We start from the raw sequence: 18326 nt of genomic DNA, 5'->3' as shown, positions 1-18326 counted from the left end.
GTAGAGATTCTCAAAAAGAGTTTTAGCAGCGCTCCCTTTGTAACCTCCATGCTTCTGTTTCCATTTCCTACTATTAACCTGCAGCCATAATGATCTTAGACCTATTCTTCTCTGCCATCCACCCTCTATAGCTCATGCCCTTTTGGATAATAGGCTCTTAACACCAAAAAGGTAATTTAACAATTACAATGGTTTTCATTAATGTCTGCCTCTCTCAAAAGGCCATTGTTCATCTTATGTCTCATTCCCACTTTCCTGCCATTTTCCCTCTTATACCTCAGAACTCTGTGAAGTTTCTCTTTAACATCGCCTTTCAAAAAATACAGCCGCTCAACCTCATCCCTGCTTTAATTTTTTCCCCTACTCTTGCACTTTTCCTTTTATGCCTTTAACACCACTTTCTTCCTCTTTTGTCCTCTTGTCATTTTCTGTCTTCACTGAAGGGTACATGAATGGACCATGTAGCAGCTGTAGTTTTTCAGTTTTTTTCTTGACGGGGCTAATAAGGCTTAAGTTCTACCTGAAATGTGGGCACAGAGCTGCTTCATTCCTAACCTGATCTACATTTGCTCCGGAAACTAGACACAGAGTCCAAACGCCTGTCGGTACCGCTTTAGTCAACTCCACGCACACGAGTAATTTGTAAACGTATTCGACTGCAGAGGGAGTTTAACCACTAGCCCTGCTGGTGGTGGTGTCACGCTTTACCACCACAGCCACACAGAAAGCGTTCCACTTGCATGGGATTATTAGGAAACATCCTCCACAACAGTACCTTATTCCGACGCATCATTCACACGGTGTAACCCTTGTGCTATTCTAGGCACTTTAACATTGGGAGTTGGGTCATCTAGACCCACTAGACAGTGCTCTGAACCTTTTTTCTTCAATGATTTGTGATCTTCACTGGTGTTCATTGAGTACATGAAATCATTCCACCTTTATCCACCTTTGTCATGGTAGGGAGAACACGTGAATGCAAGGGTGGGGTCATTGGATAGCACAAGGGTTAAGAAAAAGAGGAAGTCTTTTCCCATTTTTCATGCAAGCCACCAGTGTGGTAGGCCTTTTCCAATCAAGGAGCAGCCAGAGAAAGGCTAAATGTGAAGATTGGCTTAGATGCATTTTTCTTCCCCTTCACAGCCAGCAAGAAGAAGTTGTGATTTAGGTTTGTGCTTATCTTGTGCATTGGGGGAAATCCACTGGTGCAAAAGGAAATGCACTGAGTAAAAAAATAAATTAATTAATTAAACACTAAGAAAATAATGTTGTGGTGCATGTTCAGCTGGGGGAAAACAGCCTTCAGAGGGCACATACAGAGCAAAGTTCATGCCTTTGGGCAGGTGTGAAAGCCCACCTAAACTATGGTTTCAACTAATCAGTGACCTCTGGTCAACCTGAAAACTTAAATCTCTTCTGCTCTTGTAAATGAACCCTGGTGCAGTTCACTGCTTTGTTATGCAGACAGACTACCCAATGAACAAAAGAGAGGAAATAAAGCAAAAAGACACGAAGTTTTGTGCACTTCAAGATGGAAAATCTTGAAGTGCACAAAATTGTACCTGAAAACAAAGAAATTACAAACTAAGAAGATGGAAAATGTCTTATGAGCAGACAGAAGTCATGGAAAGTTGTAAATGTTCATTCAAGTCCCACTTTGATCACCTTTTGATCTATTTTCAAAGCGTTCCCAGTGTTTTTTTTTTTAATGTTATAACTGCCATTTTTAGGCAAAATTTTAAAAAAGTCATTTTTTTAAGGACATTGTTTCTGCAGAGCGGCAGGAGTTCTTGAGAAATTCGCCTCTGAGTTGTGGGCGAGACCGTTAGGACAATCTTTTTTTTTCAGACGGACACGAACATTTTCACACGTTTCTCTCCTGTTGAAACTCTTAAAGTTCAGATCTTCGTAGAAAAATTCTACGCATTCTGTACGAGAGATGTGGCAAAAAGGAGAGTGATTGACGAGGTGAACAGCCAATCAGGACACAGAATTCAATGCACCGTTAAGCTGAATAAATGGACATGCAAAAATAACACTAAAAAAGAAGAAAAAAACACAAAACACCAAGACCAAGAAAGTAAAACGTTGGCACACTGTATTGTCTCAATGTTATCAATTCCACTAAAGGGCCTGAATCATGCTTTTCTTAAGCCTTTTGGCATATGATGATAAGTTACCTTTGGCACACTAAAGAGGATTTTTTTTCATAAAATATGAGTTATTTTTGCAGCTCATTTTCCTACCAGGAAATAAGATGACTCGATCTCTGAGGCACCACCTTTCTCTCCTGTGGGTGCCGCCCATTTCATGACGTCAACCTGGAGGCAGCCTCGGCTATCACAATGTGAAGACCTGACAGTTTCCGTGGATGAGGAGGGGCCGGTGCTCAGAGAGCAGGTTTTTTGGAGGAATACTCAAAAAAGCATAAACGGATCTAAATACTACTTTTCAGGAAGAATGAACATTATAATACACTTAAAAGCTCCATAGGCCCTTTAAACTGTGGGATGGAACTGGTGAAAGTTCTGATCTAATAGCTAAAGTTATTTTAGACAACGCTTGGAAAATTCACTTTAAAAAAGAAAGCTCAGCTAATTAGCATGTTCCCAGAAATGTGCCCAGGCAACTGACATAAAGGTGCAGAGTTTCATATGAGGTGCCGTGTAGGACATAATTCAGAATTAGCATTCATAAACACATATGAAATCTCTCACACACACTAGTGAAATGCTTGTATACATACAACTGAAAATGTATTCATTCACATACACATGTGAAATCTCTCACATACACATGTGAAAATGCTCTCACATACACATGTGAAAATGCTCTTACACACTCTACTGAAAATGCTCTCACATACACATGTGAAAATGCTCTTACACACACTACTGAAAATGCTCTCACATACACATGTGAAAATGCTCTCACATACACTACTGAAATTTTCGACAGAAACGGAAGGCATTTCAGTAGAAACGGAAATTGGCTGATTATCGCGAGATAATCATTCGTCTGAATCATTCGAAAATGGCAGCCGGTTGCGCAAGGAAAACCACCGAAACGTGTAAGTATATTAAAAAATATCCAGTATCTGTTGTTAAATATATTTGTAAATACTTAAGATGATGTGTTTAATATGTTATATTCCTCAATCAACAACCTAGATTGTTTTGAAGCTCATCAATTTCAGTAATGCTAAAGCTAAAGCTAACGCTAACGCGAATTAGCGCCGAAGGCTAAAAACAAACGCTAGATATTACATCAAAAAGCAGTGACTTCTAACCGTAGTCACAAGTTATTAACACATGTTTTAAATGTGTTCATATATGTAGGGACAGACGAGGATGAGGAAAATCCGATCCATTTGCGGATGGAGAAAGATATCCTGTTTGTTTTCAAGCTAGCTCGTGCCAGATGGGTAGAGACATATGATCAGATTTGACTTCATTTTAATAAACGGTTAATCGTTGTCGTACTGGGTTAAAGGTTTATGTTAAAGACCCAGAAGAGAGAGGAGGAAAGGGCTAGAAGGGAGGAACAGCGACAGGAGAGTCTGTTAAGTTTACTTGAGTTGAAATTATTGTTCTAAAATGTAATGCAGCCATTGCTTTTCCAATTTGTTTAATAAATGTATGAACAAAAATGAATAATTTACATGTATTATTTAAATCTGAGCTATTTTTAACAATCTTAAAAGGATTTTCATATAAATATCAGATGTACATATTTAGAATTTCGTTTTATATGTTAATATTTATTTTTATACATGTTAACAATAATCCTGGTCTTCTAGAGTCATGTGTGTCACAGTTGGAGCTGAAAGGAAAGCAAAGATTTGTCCTTGCAGACAGACGTGACTCTGCTCGTCCTGCATGTTCCTGGTGTTGTCCTGCTGTGGCTCAACATCTGTGGCTAAGCAGTCGCCTTTGCTGATGCACAGAATGTGCAGAATTGAACTGCAGGCAATGATTTTCATTGCAAAGGTTGGTTTTACTTCCAGTGCCACCAGAAATATTGCTCTCCTCCTCATCTTTATCATGCCAAATGCTCTCTTCACAACAGAGCGTGTTCTGGAGTGGTTCTGGTTGTAACTGTCTCAATGGCATTCCTCATGGGTTCCCTGTAGGGTGTCAGCAGCATGATGGGATGTGCAATGCAGGGATACCCACCATCACCCAAAAGGATCCTTCAGGTGGGTTTGTTTGATTTACATAAATTGGGCTTTTACGTAGAACCCGTGAATCATGGATTGATCCTGGATTCCCAACAAAAATATCTATAAATTTGGCATTAGAGTCACATACAGCATGCATTTTAATGGAATAAAAAAGCTTCCTGTTAAAATAACAAGCTGCATTTTCTTTTAGGGCCTTTATTCTTATGTGGCAGCCATCAATGCTCCTTGTGACCCTTTGGAAGGAGAAAGACCAAGCGAGCTGCTAAAATCCAGAGGCGACTTATGGTAGTTCATTCCCACTGGGAAGCTGGGTGACCCTGCTCATCAGCTGGAGGATGCGGTCTGCCGTCCTGTGGACAACATCGCTCACGGTGGACCGTGTCATGTCAAAGACTCTGGCTACCACACTGTAAGATGTGCCACACGCCAGCCAGAAAAAAAACACCAGGACGTCAGTCTCCTGTGACCCCCCAGAGTGTGAGGAACCCGAAGCTGATGCTTCAGGACTATCGACCCAGATGCTCGATGGTCCTGCGGGTCAACCGAAAATCCAGTCTTGTGTCGGACTGACCGTTAGCGTAAAGGGCCAGGACAGACACCTTTGTGTTGGTAAAGCAGTAGAGACGTGGAAGACCCTGGAAAATGCAACATTAATTATTTCATTGAGGAAATTAAATCACATTTTTTTAATGTTTCAATTTATTTTGATGTCTTACATTTTAGATTATGAAGTATTTATTAATTCTGGAAAATCTCGTGGTTTTTATTTGGCTGGGTTTTTGGATTTTCATTTAAACTTTTAAAAATGAAAGTTTTTGTTTTGTTTTTGTTTAAAACAAGTGATATGGTTTGACTCTGAATAAAAAATTCTAAACTTTGAACTCACAAGTGTTTCATGTAATTGGACTACACAACTCACTTGAAAAAGAATGTTAAACTCTTACCCAGCAGACTGTGTAACCTTGAGCATGATTAGTAACAAAGTTTAAGTTAAAGTTTAAGTTTAACTAAAAAAAAAGCTTTAAGTTTAACTCACAAGTTATTCTGTCTGGTCAGGGCATCCAGAGGAAATCTTCTGAGATGTCTGCTTGTCCTTGCCGTCCTGTGATGCTGCATATCTGCTCGTTTTCAGTTTGATCTCACGAAAAACGGTTGAATTATTGCCAGGAACACGGACAGATTCATTTTCAAAGCCATGTTCAGTAAGGTGTAAGAAAACTACAGAAAAAAATGCCTCCTTGCAAGAGCCCGTTAATCGTTCAGCGGCACAAAAACAAAATAAATATTGGCATGAAAAAATAACTTGGGGGTTTATTTATGAACAAATACATTAAATCAACACCAAAGTGTTTGTAATTTAATTATTTATAAATCAGTCACGTTTTCCATGATCAGAACACAGCAGATTCATAAATAGTCTTTGTAAAATGTTCATATTTATTATGTTTTTACTCTGACAAATAAGTGTCATTCTCCGCGTTAAATAGGAGTAGTTCGCCTCCAGACCAGGTGGTGGCGGTAATGCGCCACTTTGTTTCCGTGTCAAGCGCGTTATGAACAACACCCAAAAGAAAAAAGTACTGAGCACGGGTGTCTGAATTGCTTTTAAATTCAGAGAACTATATAGAACTATATAGTTCTGCACTATATAGGGTTTTAGTAGTTAGGGATCAGGGCAGGAATTCGGACACAGGTTCATTTCCACTGAAATGCCTTCAGTCGACCAACTTCATTTCTAACAATAAAGTAAAAAAAAAATCGTTGTTTCTACTGAAATGCCTTCCGTTTCTATTGAAATTTTCACATGTGTATGTGAGAGCATTTTGGATAGTGTGTGTGAGAGCATTTTCAGTGGTGTGTGTGAGAGCATTTTCAGTAGTGTGTGTGAGAGCATTTTCAGTGGTGTGTGTGAGAGCATTTTCAGTAGTGTGTGTGAGAGCATTTCACATGTGTATGTGAGAGCATTTTCAGTAGTGTGTGTGAGAGCATTTTCAGTGGTGTGTGTGAGAGCATTTTCAGTAGTGTGTGTGAGAGCATTTCACATGTGTATGTGAGAGATTTCACATGTGTATGTGAATTAATACATTTTCAGTTGTATGTATACAAGCATTTCACTAGTGTGTGTGAGAGATTTCACATGTGTTTATGAATGCTAATTCTGAATAATGTCCTACACGGCACCTCATAGTTTCAATTGTATCTTTGAGTGTGTTAAGTTCCATTTCAAAAAGGTTCCTCTGTGATCTTGCAACTTAACTGGACAGAAATTCTTTGCACGCACCTTTAGGCTTCACCGCCTGTGGTCATTCCAGTTCTAACTTGACTGATGGACCCAAAAATCCACCTTTTATTCTTAAACTATGCAAGATGCTTCCTAGTTAGCATCACAGGGAATGCTGGGATACAGGCTTCTAACTATAACTGTAGTGGTAGAGTGTCTATCCTAAGTTTGAAAGGTTATTGATCTGAATCCATAATAAAATGAAAATTCCTTGAGAGACATTAAATGTTATGGGTCAGATTGGTGGTTTATGTCGTGTTGTTGCTTTTTTTTAAAAAGGCTACAACATCAGATGGTTCCAGAGCCTGACTTTGACAGGGAAACAAATTTATTACACGATAGTGTGTGAAAACCAAAGTAACTTTCCTAGTAAACCCATGGACAAGCGACTTTTAGCTCCAGTCTTGACAACTCTCCACAAACTTCAACTGGTCCAAAACTTTGCCGCCCGCATCATCACTCAGTGCCCCACCTTCCATTACACCACACCCGTACTCAAGCAGCTTCACTGGCTACTGGATCACCTACAAAATCCTCCTTTTAACCTACAAAGCCATTCATAAAATCGCAACCCCCATATCTCTCTGACCTCCTTCAAGTCGCCACTCCCACCCGCTCCCTCAGGTCTTCGTCCTCCCCTCAACTTGTTGTCCCCACTGCCCGCCGTGTCACCATGGGGAACAGGGCATTCAGGCACTCTGGAACTCCCTCCTCCCTGACCTCTGGATTACGGACTCACTCCCTCTCTTCATCTCCGGCCTCAAAACTCACCTATTTAGACTCGCCTAATCTTTCTGACTGCATTACATTTGTCTTTTAAAACTTTAACTTCACATCTGTTGTTTTTTTATCTGTGCTTTTATACCTCTGCGATGACCTTAAAAGGTGCCAAATAAATCAAATGTATTGTTATTATTATTTATTATTATTCTTTCAACTAACTCTTCAACTATTTCATGCAATTAACTTTATTCCAGCAGAATTACATTAAGCGCAGAAAAGCTGCTTTGTGCCATTGTGCAACACTTTGTGTTATAGTAATGTGTGTGAAAGCCGCTTCTTTCCACGTCAGTTTCAGCTAATTCACGTTGTGAACAGTCGAAGAGATATAGTAGGGGTTATTTAGGTGTTGCTGCCGCCCCCCCCCCATGTTAAAAGGTTGACAAAAGATTTCTAATAAGCCTAAAAACCTAGCAAAACAAAACGTGATTTAGTTAATAAATGGAGTAGAATAACAACCCGTAACTTACTCTAATTTACTCCAAAAAGGTTTGATAGCCGTCAATATTTTTGCAGGAGGACCTGGTTGAAGACAATGACTAAGCACCCAGACATCATTAGGTGGAACCGGAAGTTCCCATCCTGCTCCGCCTCCCCTTTTCAGTCGAAAAATATTTTTGTTTGGACAAAAAACATTAATTGAAGTGGCGACCGTTACGTTTGTTTTTTTTTGTTTTAAGGGTTAAAACCTAGGTGTGAATGTGAGAGTGCATGGGTGTGTGATTGTGGCCCTGACACTGGCGACCTGCCAAGGGTGTCCCCAGCCTTCGCCCGCAAGTGGCCAGGATAGGCTTCAGCAGCCCTGTGACCCCGAAAGGGAACAAACGTATTAGCCCTTGTGCTATCCTTTGGGGTCCAGATGACCCGATCCTTACATTGACGTGTTCTCCCTACCATGACAAAGGTGGATAAAGGTGGAAAGATTTCATGTAATCCATGGACACCAGTGAAGATCACAAATCATTAAAGAAAAAAGGTTCAGAGCACTGTCTAGTGCAGGGGTCGGGAACCTTTCTGGCCAAGAGAGCCATAAACATATTTTTGAATATAATTTCGAAAGAGCCATACATTTATGTAGTGTCCCTTTCCCACACTGAGGCACGGAGACTTAACCTCTTTTAAAGTTCTTTATTCCGATTACTGCAGACCGCAACAAATGCCGAACAATTAATTCAGCAACTCCTGAATCTCTCCCGCCGAGACGAGACCGCTTCTCTGCTTGATGCATTCCATGAACTCCAGAACTTTTAACGCGGCACAACAGCCAAGTTAAACTCAGTCCGTGACAATATGTTTAAAACTAAATATACAAGTGAATGTGTGCATTTGATTTAATTTCAACATTTTTAAAGTACAATAAGTCTGTGGATTCTTTTGAATAACATTGTTATGCTGTTGCTGATAAATGATGAATATTTCTCGTAGTAGTTTTGCTGATGGTCTAGTCTGGTTGATACGTGGTGAGTTTCTGCTTCATGCAGGTGTTGAGACTTGAAACGCGATCGTAGGTCTGAATGTTCTTTAGATGTGAGACAGATTGCTCACATGCAGACCTGGAGCCAAACATATACTCACACACTGCAGTGAGTGACGGGCAGTGGGTTTTACGTTATTACAATCCCTGCGCGATTCACCTGCTGCCTGTCCCCACAACCCCCAACCCTCTGCTTTCTTCCTCACACATCCCGTCCCCGCAACTGCGCGCTCTTTCTCAGAGACGGGAGCGCGCAGTTTTAGGCACGTCAATTCACAGGTTTGCAGTTGGTACAAACTCTGTGAAATAATAGATAATAGTAAACTGATAGCCCTGGCGCTGATTTTTCTCTCCAAGCGCCGATACTACTGCGCGCCTCTGGCATCGCATCGCGCCCGGGAAGGACTGGTCTAATAAAAAAAAAAAGTATAATTAAAGATTTTTCTGCGAGCCACATGTGACCATCAAAAGAGCCATATATGGCTCGCGAGCCATAGGTTCCCGACACCTGGTCTAGTGGGTCTAGATGACCCAACTCCCAATGTTAAAGTGCCTAGGATAGAACAAGGGTTACAGATACATGAATGAACTTTTACACCGGAGATGATAAATTGGAGGACTGACTTATTTTAGTGCCGTCTGGAGACACAAAACTTCAATCTTTTGAATTCTATTTACCAAATCTTTGGAATCGTAGGATTCTAAGAAGACCTTTAACGTTTCATGAGCGCTCTTGATGATCTCACGGTTTGTAGTAATAAATTCACCAACATCCTAAAAAGGAAGTGACACGCCGCTGAGAAAATCAGCTGAGCCTCCTTCTGCTCACTTATTATTGCACGTCTGCCACTTAGCTCTATCAGCTAATCACTTGGACGATTTGATTTGTGCCAAGCGTCTATCTTAGCTTGATTTGATGATTTCTTAATCAGGAATACTGAGCACTAAGTAGTGATGAGGGGTCATGCAGGCGGCCCCACCTGTAAGTTCATCAATACAACCTGAAGAGAAAGAGAAACCTTTTCCTTTTACTTGAGGATAACTACATTTCCATCTTTTTTTTTACTTTGTCATCAGAACCTATTAAACTTTAGCTGTCAAGAACTAATGTAGATAATGAAGATTTAACGATCTCCCTTAGGGGTAAATTTGGCACGGGGACAATTTTCAAAGAGCTTTTTATGAACTCAGCTCAGTTTTTTTTTTCTTTTCTTCCTTTAAGATGTGTCTGATCCTAAAAATTAATAAATACACATGTGGCAGCTGTGCTCACACCTTTCTTTTTCATCTATATGTCCTCTTTGACACTTCAGTAAGTGGTATGGACATTAGAGTGAGCTGCGTTACTCATGGGAGGGTGGAGCTGGAGAGCTGAGGGCAGAGCAAGGCTGCCATCTACAGAAGAGGAGGGAGAACCGCTTCATGTAAGAAAACCCTTTCAGTTATCCCTTGTGCTATCCTAGGCACTTTACCATTGGGAGTTGGGTCATCTAGACCCACTAGACAGTGTGTTGAACCTTTTTTCTTCAATGATTTGTGATCTTCACTGGTGTCCATTGATTCCATGAAATCTTTCCACCTTTATCCACCTTTGTCATGGTAGGGAGAACACGTCAATGTAAGGGTGGGGTCATCTAAGACAGCTCAAGGGTTAAGGTCATTTGTTAGACATCCATCCATGCTAATAAATAACTAATAGTAAAGCTCGTTAATGTCTTATAAATAGTTCTAAAGTGTTACCGATTCTTTTTATTCTACTGAATAACATTCTCTACATGGTTTCCTTCTTGATTGTTCCTAAAGCTTTCATGCTAATAATAGTATAAGATAAGATAAAGATACTTTATTGATCCCAGCTTGGGAAATTCGGTTGTTGCAGAGACCGTGTGCAGGCTCAATAGCAATAATAAAAACAATGAGGGAAGCAATAAGTCAGATAACAGTTTTAGAAAAAATAAACAAATCTATGGCAAAAGGATTTAGAGTCATAAAGTCTAATGGAGTGAGGTAGGAGTGATCTCCTTTGGCGGTTGGTGAAGCTGCCTAAGCCTCTTGGAGAAAGTGCTCCACTGACCTTAAAGAACAGGATGGAGAAGGTGCTTCAGATTATCCATGATGGATACGAGGTTATTCAGAGTCCTCTCAATCACAGCGTCAAATGTGTCCATTTTGAATCCAATTACAGAGCCAGCCCTTCAAAACACTTAATAATGTGTTGGTTTGTAGGAATCATTTATTATATTGCAAAGAGGGAATGTTAGCTAAAGCTTGTTTATACTTTATGGCAGGGGTTGGCCAACCCTGACTGCCTGACTCAAGTGATTCCACATCTTGATTGACTGAACCCACCTGGTTCAGGTATTCAGCATCAAGCAGTCCAGGGAGGGCTGGAAACCAAGCAGGGTTGAGGATCCTGAAAACCAGAACTGGCCAGCCCAGCTTTATGGCATCGTAGTTATCATGTTGCATGTTATGTCGCACGTATGAGAACATGTGGCTGTTCGACCATCTGAAAGAACACTGTTGTCGTCCATACAAGGTCATCTTTGTGAGGCGGGTCACAGCTTCATCAGTGGTCTGTTTAAAAATACATGTTTTTATAAGATGGACTGGAGAAGTAAAAAGAAAAAAATATATATTATGATTGGATTTTTTAGAAAAAGTCTCATTACATACATTAAACTCAAACTTAAACATATTTTATATTCTGCCAAAGGCACATACTGTATATCTGAGTGCATCATAACTATTGTGGGAAAATGTACATTTGCTTGGACAAACGTGTTGGCAAACAAAAGTCGAGTCAAACCCACACAGTGTAATAAATGATGGGCTTTGACCTTCCACAAGAAAAACAAATCTAAAGGATTTCTTTTCATTCTGAGCAAAAGTTTAAAGTTTAGCTGCTTTCTGCACAAATTACATTTGCAAAATTGAACTCATCTAACTTTTACCTTTGATGCAGAACTTAAAGCAGTTTATAAGTTTCACCATCAGAGAAAGCAAAGCTTCACTTAGATGCAGTTATATATCAGTTTGTCTGTTAGACTGTGTTTTCTTGAAAATGACATTTAAAAAAAAAAAAAAAAGCATAAATGAAGTGATCGGAATCCTAACACTTAAATAAAATGAAATGCATTAATAAAAAGCAGAACCTAAAAAGACGACTAAACCTTACCCTGAAGTTGGGGCAAGTGAAGGCCTTTCAACACAGTGAGGTCACTGGATCAAACTAAAACAGCTGTTGTGATGACATTTGAAGGCAACACTTTAAGTGTCAGGCAAGTTCATGAGAAGCTAAAAAAAAACGATTTGGTAGAGCCCGACAGAAGGCATAGATTTACAGACGTATAGAAATATCCAGAGAAAACAGAAATTGAGGAGAATAAGGTGTAGCAAAACAACCAGACTATGTGGAGACTTAACCATTACCTAGGATGTTACCAACTACTAGGGTTTGGTTAACTTTTAAAATACAGAAATGCAATCAGTATCATGACTGTGAGCCTGAGCTCCTCAGGATATGTGACAGAAATACCAAACATGTTTTCATCTCACGTTCTTTACTTTTTTTTGGATTGTTTTTTTTTTTCTTTTTTTTTCATAATCCAGGAACACATAAAAAAGCTCTGGATTCAGAATATATGATCCTGTTTTTTATAACATATAAAAGGGGCCATAAATTTGCAAGTGATTAAAAAGCAAAAAAACAACTTTGTTCCACTTGAAAACATGATTTATTTGTTTGTTTTTTTTCAAACTAGCATTACTGGTTTTAATTTTGCTGCTTTTATTGCAGAAAATAGTGGCTCCTAACAGGTCAATTATTCTACAGCCATTGGCTGATCGATTAAAACAAATCAAACTTTATTTATAAAGAACTTTTCACACATACTGTGTGCAGCTCAAAGTGATTTACTTCGTAAACCACAGAAAAAAAATTCATACTAATAAATAAAAGCAGAAACAAGATCTTCACACTCAAAACATTATACCTCCCCACACACACACACAGCATGAAAAATCACAACATGATTTTAAATAAAATGCAAATGATAAAATGCTGACTATTTAATTTTTAGAAAGCCTTTCAATAAGCAAGGAAGTAAAAACATTATGTAGTGAAGTTTAACTTGGAGAAAAGATGAAATTGTGTCAAAAGCATCGCAGTTATTTTACAATTTCCTAAGTCTTTCACATCAATATTTAGAAAATGTATTATTTCCCACAGTTGAGTTTCCTTTTTCTTTTCTTCTGTCTAAATGGTGAACAAACTGAAGCTTGATAATCACAAAACATGTAGTTCAAAGAGACTTTATTAGCTAGGGACTTTAGTCATGTAGTCAAATCCATTTTCTTATGTTATAACTAAAGTGTTTTAGAAACAAACAGTATGATGCCTTTGTTGAAAAAAAAAGCACTCATTAGACGTCAATAGTACGGCCGTCACGGTCCTAAAATGTTTTGCTGACAGTAGAGACTTCGGTCACATGAGCAGTTTGTATGGAAGCATTTCTGTAGCATAATTAAAAATAAATGTCAAAACTTGAAAGGCTTTTCTCATTTTCAAAATGAAACTGCATTTGTTGGCTCAAAATTTACAAGAAAAATCAACAACTGCAGCTTCATTTTGAAAATGAAAAAAGCCTTTCTAGTATTGACTTTTATTTTTAAATATGCTACAGATATGCTTCCATACATTAGTTAGATGAACTCCGGAGTATTCAGCTTAAAGCAGAAGAGCTGGTACTTGTGCAGTCGTGTAATCCTCTGCGCTGCTTAAAGTTGAGGTTTAGAGAATAAAAGTGGAACACTTAATGCAGAAGTACCCAAAACAGTTCATACATGAAGATCTAACCAATGCACAGAGAATCCAAACACCAAGGAGTTGCATCAACCTTCTTCCCACAGTATCTACCTCCATCAGTGCTGTCAACCTAGAGAGGGACTCGTCAGACCCCCTCAAGAAACTTTTCTGTTGATTTGTGCCTGAACTGTGGGGCTGCTGTTGACTTCTGCCAAAGTCCCAGCACTCTTGGAGTCGAAAGCTGAACAGCAGAAACCTCAACTTTTTTCCCCTTTCACTACCTTGTGAGGTTAGAAAAATGTTTGTTTTGCTTTTTTATTTTTAAATGTAACTTTACTGTATTTGGCATCATTACAAATCATTCAATAAAAACATCCCTGTAATAATTTCTGTAAAGACTTTTTTTATATACATGTGTGACATTTGGTGGTATTGTGTACTATTAATGCCTGAAATAAACCAATTAATTTAAGTCAAACGTGAAGAACCTCCAAAAATGAAGTGCACTTTAACGTTGGGAGTTGGGTCATCTAGACCCACTAGACAGTGCTCTGAACCTTTTTTCTTCAATGATTTGTGATCTTCACTGGTCCATGGATCCATGGATTACATGAAATCTTTCCACCTTTATCCACCTTTGTCATGGTAGGGAGAACACGTCAATGGAAGGGTGGGGTCATCTGGACCCCATAAGATAGCACAAGGAATAATTCAGTGTGCCGTATATCCAACATAAGTTTTAAAATAAGGCCATTTATCCTGTGCGCCCTATAGTGCAGAAAATACGATTTATGATTTCTTGAAAGTTTTATAACCCTTGTGCTATCCTAGGCACTTTAACATTGGGAGTTGGGTCATCTAGACCCACTAGACAGTGTGTTGAACCTTTTTTCTTCAATGATTTGTGAACCTCACTGGTGTCCATGGATTACATGAAATCTTTCCACCTTTATCCACCTTTGTCATGGTAGGGAGGACACGTCAATGTAAGGGTGGGGTCATCCAAGATAGCACAAGGGTTATAGCGATATTGCAGGTTACCACTCCTAAAACACGTTGATTTTCGTAATTTTTTGTGGGTGTCTGTAAGATTTCTTCTTTCTAAGCGGTTAATCTCATTTATAACTGATTGCTTCAGAAAAGCAAATCTGGTTTTAGTTGCTAATGTGACCCAACGGCGCACTTAAATGTCACAATTGCAGCCATCACACGTGTCAAACAGCGGATTATGAGGAAGCCATGTCTAGTGTAACTCCCACACGGGCCTCTTAATCCCCTCGTATTCCATTTTTGCACAATTGAAGGGATTTGCACAAGTTGTACATGGCAGATTGCATCAAACATTGACTTTCCTTTTCTTTCTGACTTTCTTTTCGCAGCCTGCGATGCATCATTCATCAAAGAACTGATCCAAAGTCAATCTCCTTCATCGTGTCCATGTGTTGCGCGCACCTGCACATCTCCACGCTCGTGCAGTTATCTCGCCTTGTAGCCAAAGCTGAAGAAATACAGCAGAAACTTCATCTTTTCTGTTTCATCCTGTACAGGGGCTCCTATACTGTGTCACCGCCGAGCTCAAAGGAGGAATCTGTGACTTGATAAGTCCGGATAACATCAAGGAGAAGCAATGTTTTATTCATCGACGCAAAGCTCCTGATTTCACTCAAATCAAATTCGCCTGCCTTTGTTTGAGAGATCAAGCTGGAGATTTGACACATATAGAAATGATTGGATTTCTTAGAGGTATAAAAATAAAAATCAACAAAAAAAAACACGTCAGAGCGTGGGGGAAAGGTGGGAAAGAGGGCGAAGATGTTATGCAATTACGAATAATTCACTTAAAACCTCAAAACTTACTTTGTAAAGAAATAAAAATGTGCGTTTTTCTTTTCTCCTATTCTCTTTTACTAATATAGTGCTGTCATTTGAAAAAGTCAGGCACTCTCAAATCCAGGTGACCTTGGCACCCTGCTGATTCCCTTGTTTTGTCTGGATTCTTTCATCCCGTGTGCTTCTCTCGAATCGGCGCTCTGCTTGCCGATTCCATCTTTTTCCATCCCAGCCACTCTGATCTCCCACTGTCAAAGAAATTCTAATTCTTCTGGAGCTGTGCTGTCCTAGGTCAGATGAGCTATCCAAAGCAAACCGAAGAGTGTTTTACCCACAGGTTTTGGAGAAAAAAAGGCCTGATCGTGAATTTGAACCTTCAAGGTTTTCAAAATAAAAGTAACAACAACAGGTCATTTTGTCGCTTATATACACTCATTTAAAGACAATGAAAATAAACCCTAAAGTTATGACGTTTTCAAATGGAAAAAGGAAGAAGTGATGCCTAGCAGAACGCAATGATGCAATTTCTCATTGACAGCAGGCATTTATTTATAGCCACTCATTTGTGACACAAAAAGAATCACACACAAAAATCCTGTCATCCAAAGACATAACTGGAAAAGGAAGGACAAACTCTTTCATCACACCATTTGCTTTTGCATCATTGTGGCAACAATCCATGTAATCCTGCTCTACTATTTGCACTGAAGATGTCCTTGGCTCACTCACAGTGAGACGGCGCCATAAAGAAAAGCATTTTACCGTTGGGTTGACATCGGCTTTAAGATTACCAATAAACAAAAATGTATACGCCTCAAGTTCTTATTTGTGTTTATTTATTATATGTTTTTAACAGTTTTTACTATGTTCAGCTTTTAATTTACAGCAATTTGATCAATATTTATTTGTGTTGAAGAGCGTTAAAAATAAAGATGATGATGATGTATGAAGTACATTTGCTGGATTCGAGATGCGCAACAATTAAGTTTAATGTCCGGGTTTGATTATTTCAACTCGTCTCACAAAGAAACGTCATCATAATGGCGGAAAACGGCACCAACAAAATAATCCGTGTTTTTCACCTGAAAGACAAAAAATGGGAATGTTCAAGACTTTAATGCACAAAAGCAGAAATGAAAAGTGATCTGAGAAACTTGGAAGAGTTTAAAAAATAACCCTTGTGCTATCTTAAATGACCCCACCCTTACATTGACGTGTTCTCCCTACCATGACAAAGGTGGATAAAGGTGGAAAGATTTCATGTAATCCATGGACACCAGTGAAGATCACAAATCATTGAAGAAAAAAGGTTCAGCGTCTAGTGGGTCTAGATGACCCAACTCCCAATGTTAAAGTGCCTAGGATAGCACAAGGGTTACAAAATACGCTGGGTGGATAACAGTCTAATGCATCCAATTGTAGACGACAAGATCCATGTACGTCTTTGGGGCTCGAATATTGCTGGCCATTTTTGTTGCAATGGTAACATTATCATGGGGTTGTGAGGGGTAGCAAGCTAGCGGGAGTGTAAACAGAGACTCATCAACAGCAACAACAACTTTTGTTGCCGCTCTGCAAAATTATGTCCTAGAAAACTACAAGTTTGTTTTTATTTTGGCTAATGACATAATCAAAAGACAACTGGGGACACTTTGAAAATAGATCAAAGATGATCAGAGCAGGACTTTAAATTGTGCAAATACTGCATTATTGGCAGTATAGTGAATGAAAGTCCTCTGAAGCCTCTTCTGTGCTGCTCACTGTTCAACAAGCCAAAAAGATCTGTGCATATTATCCTAACATGTGGCGTTACATCTGTTGGACCGCAGCATAGCTCAGCACTGACTCTAAACCTCATGTCTTCTGATATGCCGCTGACACAGAAAATAAGGTAATTCTACATGAAAATATCCTGACGCCTATTAGAGCGACTATAACGCGCGACTGGGAGCCACTTTTTGTCACTTGATAAAAAGACGTTTCTACCGTCTGCCTTGTAAGAAACTTAACTGCTACGATAAAACGCTATTTAGCTGACAGAGAAAAAGACCCCAATCAGGACTCAAAGTGTGTTTAGCTGATCTCACTTTAGGCGATTTCCGGAAATACTGTGAAGGAATGTCCAAGGGAGAAAACCCAGGAGCAGGAAGAACGACCCAGATCCAATAGTTCACTCGATGGGCTGTAACCCTTGTGTTATCCTAGGCACTTTAACAATGGGAGTTGGGTCATCTAGACCCACTAGACCAGGGGTGGGCAATTCCAGGCCTCGAGGGCCGGTGTGTCTGCATGATTTCCAGATAGTCTTGCCCTACTCATGGCTGATTACCTGGTTCAGGTGTGTCCAGCCAATTAGAACATGCCAGAGCAGGGTATGCTGGAAAACATGCAGGAATGCGGCCCTCAGTGCCAACCTCTGCACTAGACAGTGCTCTGAACTTTTTTTCTTCAATGATTTGTGATCTTCACCGGTGTCCATGGATTACATGAAATCTTTCCACCTTTATCCACCTTTGTCATGGTAGGGAGAACACGTCAATGGAAGGGTGGGGTCATCTAAGATGTGTTTATTAAACACTTATAGCAATGGTAGAACAGTTTTAAAAATGTAAAAATTTTCATCTATATCCTTTTTGAAAGGAATAAAATGATTACGGTTTGCCCCATTATAATCTCATCTGGTGCAATTAACTGTTTATTCACATTAAAAACTTTTGATTAAAAGGTGCTACGATTCTAAAATTTGTGGAATTTCTTCTTTACGTCAATAATGTCAGAGCGCCATCTTGTCCGCAACCAAGACCTTTTCACAGAAGCCGGGACAGGAGAGGGTCCAGAAACTCTGTGACCCCAAAAGGGATCTAACAGCTTAGGAAAACTGATTGTATCGATGGCTTGTGAAGAAAAAAAACCAGTCCAGAGTTTATGCAGATCAGTGGTTTATTGGGCGTTTTAACCCTTGTGCTATCCT

The 18326-nt window shown here is 39.4% G+C and overlaps 1 long non-coding RNA gene across 1 annotated transcript; it reads left to right on the top strand.

The window, feature by feature from the left end:
• Window positions 1-2989: 2989 nt before the first annotated feature.
• LOC144987102 (uncharacterized) lies at window positions 2990-4606 on the top strand. Its single transcript, XR_013650959.1, has 4 exons — window positions 2990-3070; window positions 3800-3989; window positions 4069-4198; window positions 4374-4606. It is a non-coding gene; the product is annotated as an uncharacterized LOC144987102 (long non-coding RNA).
• The last annotated feature ends 13720 nt before the right edge of the window (window positions 4607-18326 follow it).

The sequence above is a fragment of the Oryzias latipes genome, chromosome 18, assembly GCF_053564925.1.
Source record: "Oryzias latipes strain Hd-rR chromosome 18, Olatipes_Hd-rR_3.1".
Lineage (NCBI taxonomy): Eukaryota > Metazoa > Chordata > Actinopteri > Beloniformes > Adrianichthyidae > Oryzias > Oryzias latipes.
This window is presented reverse-complemented; position numbering and strand designations above follow the sequence as displayed.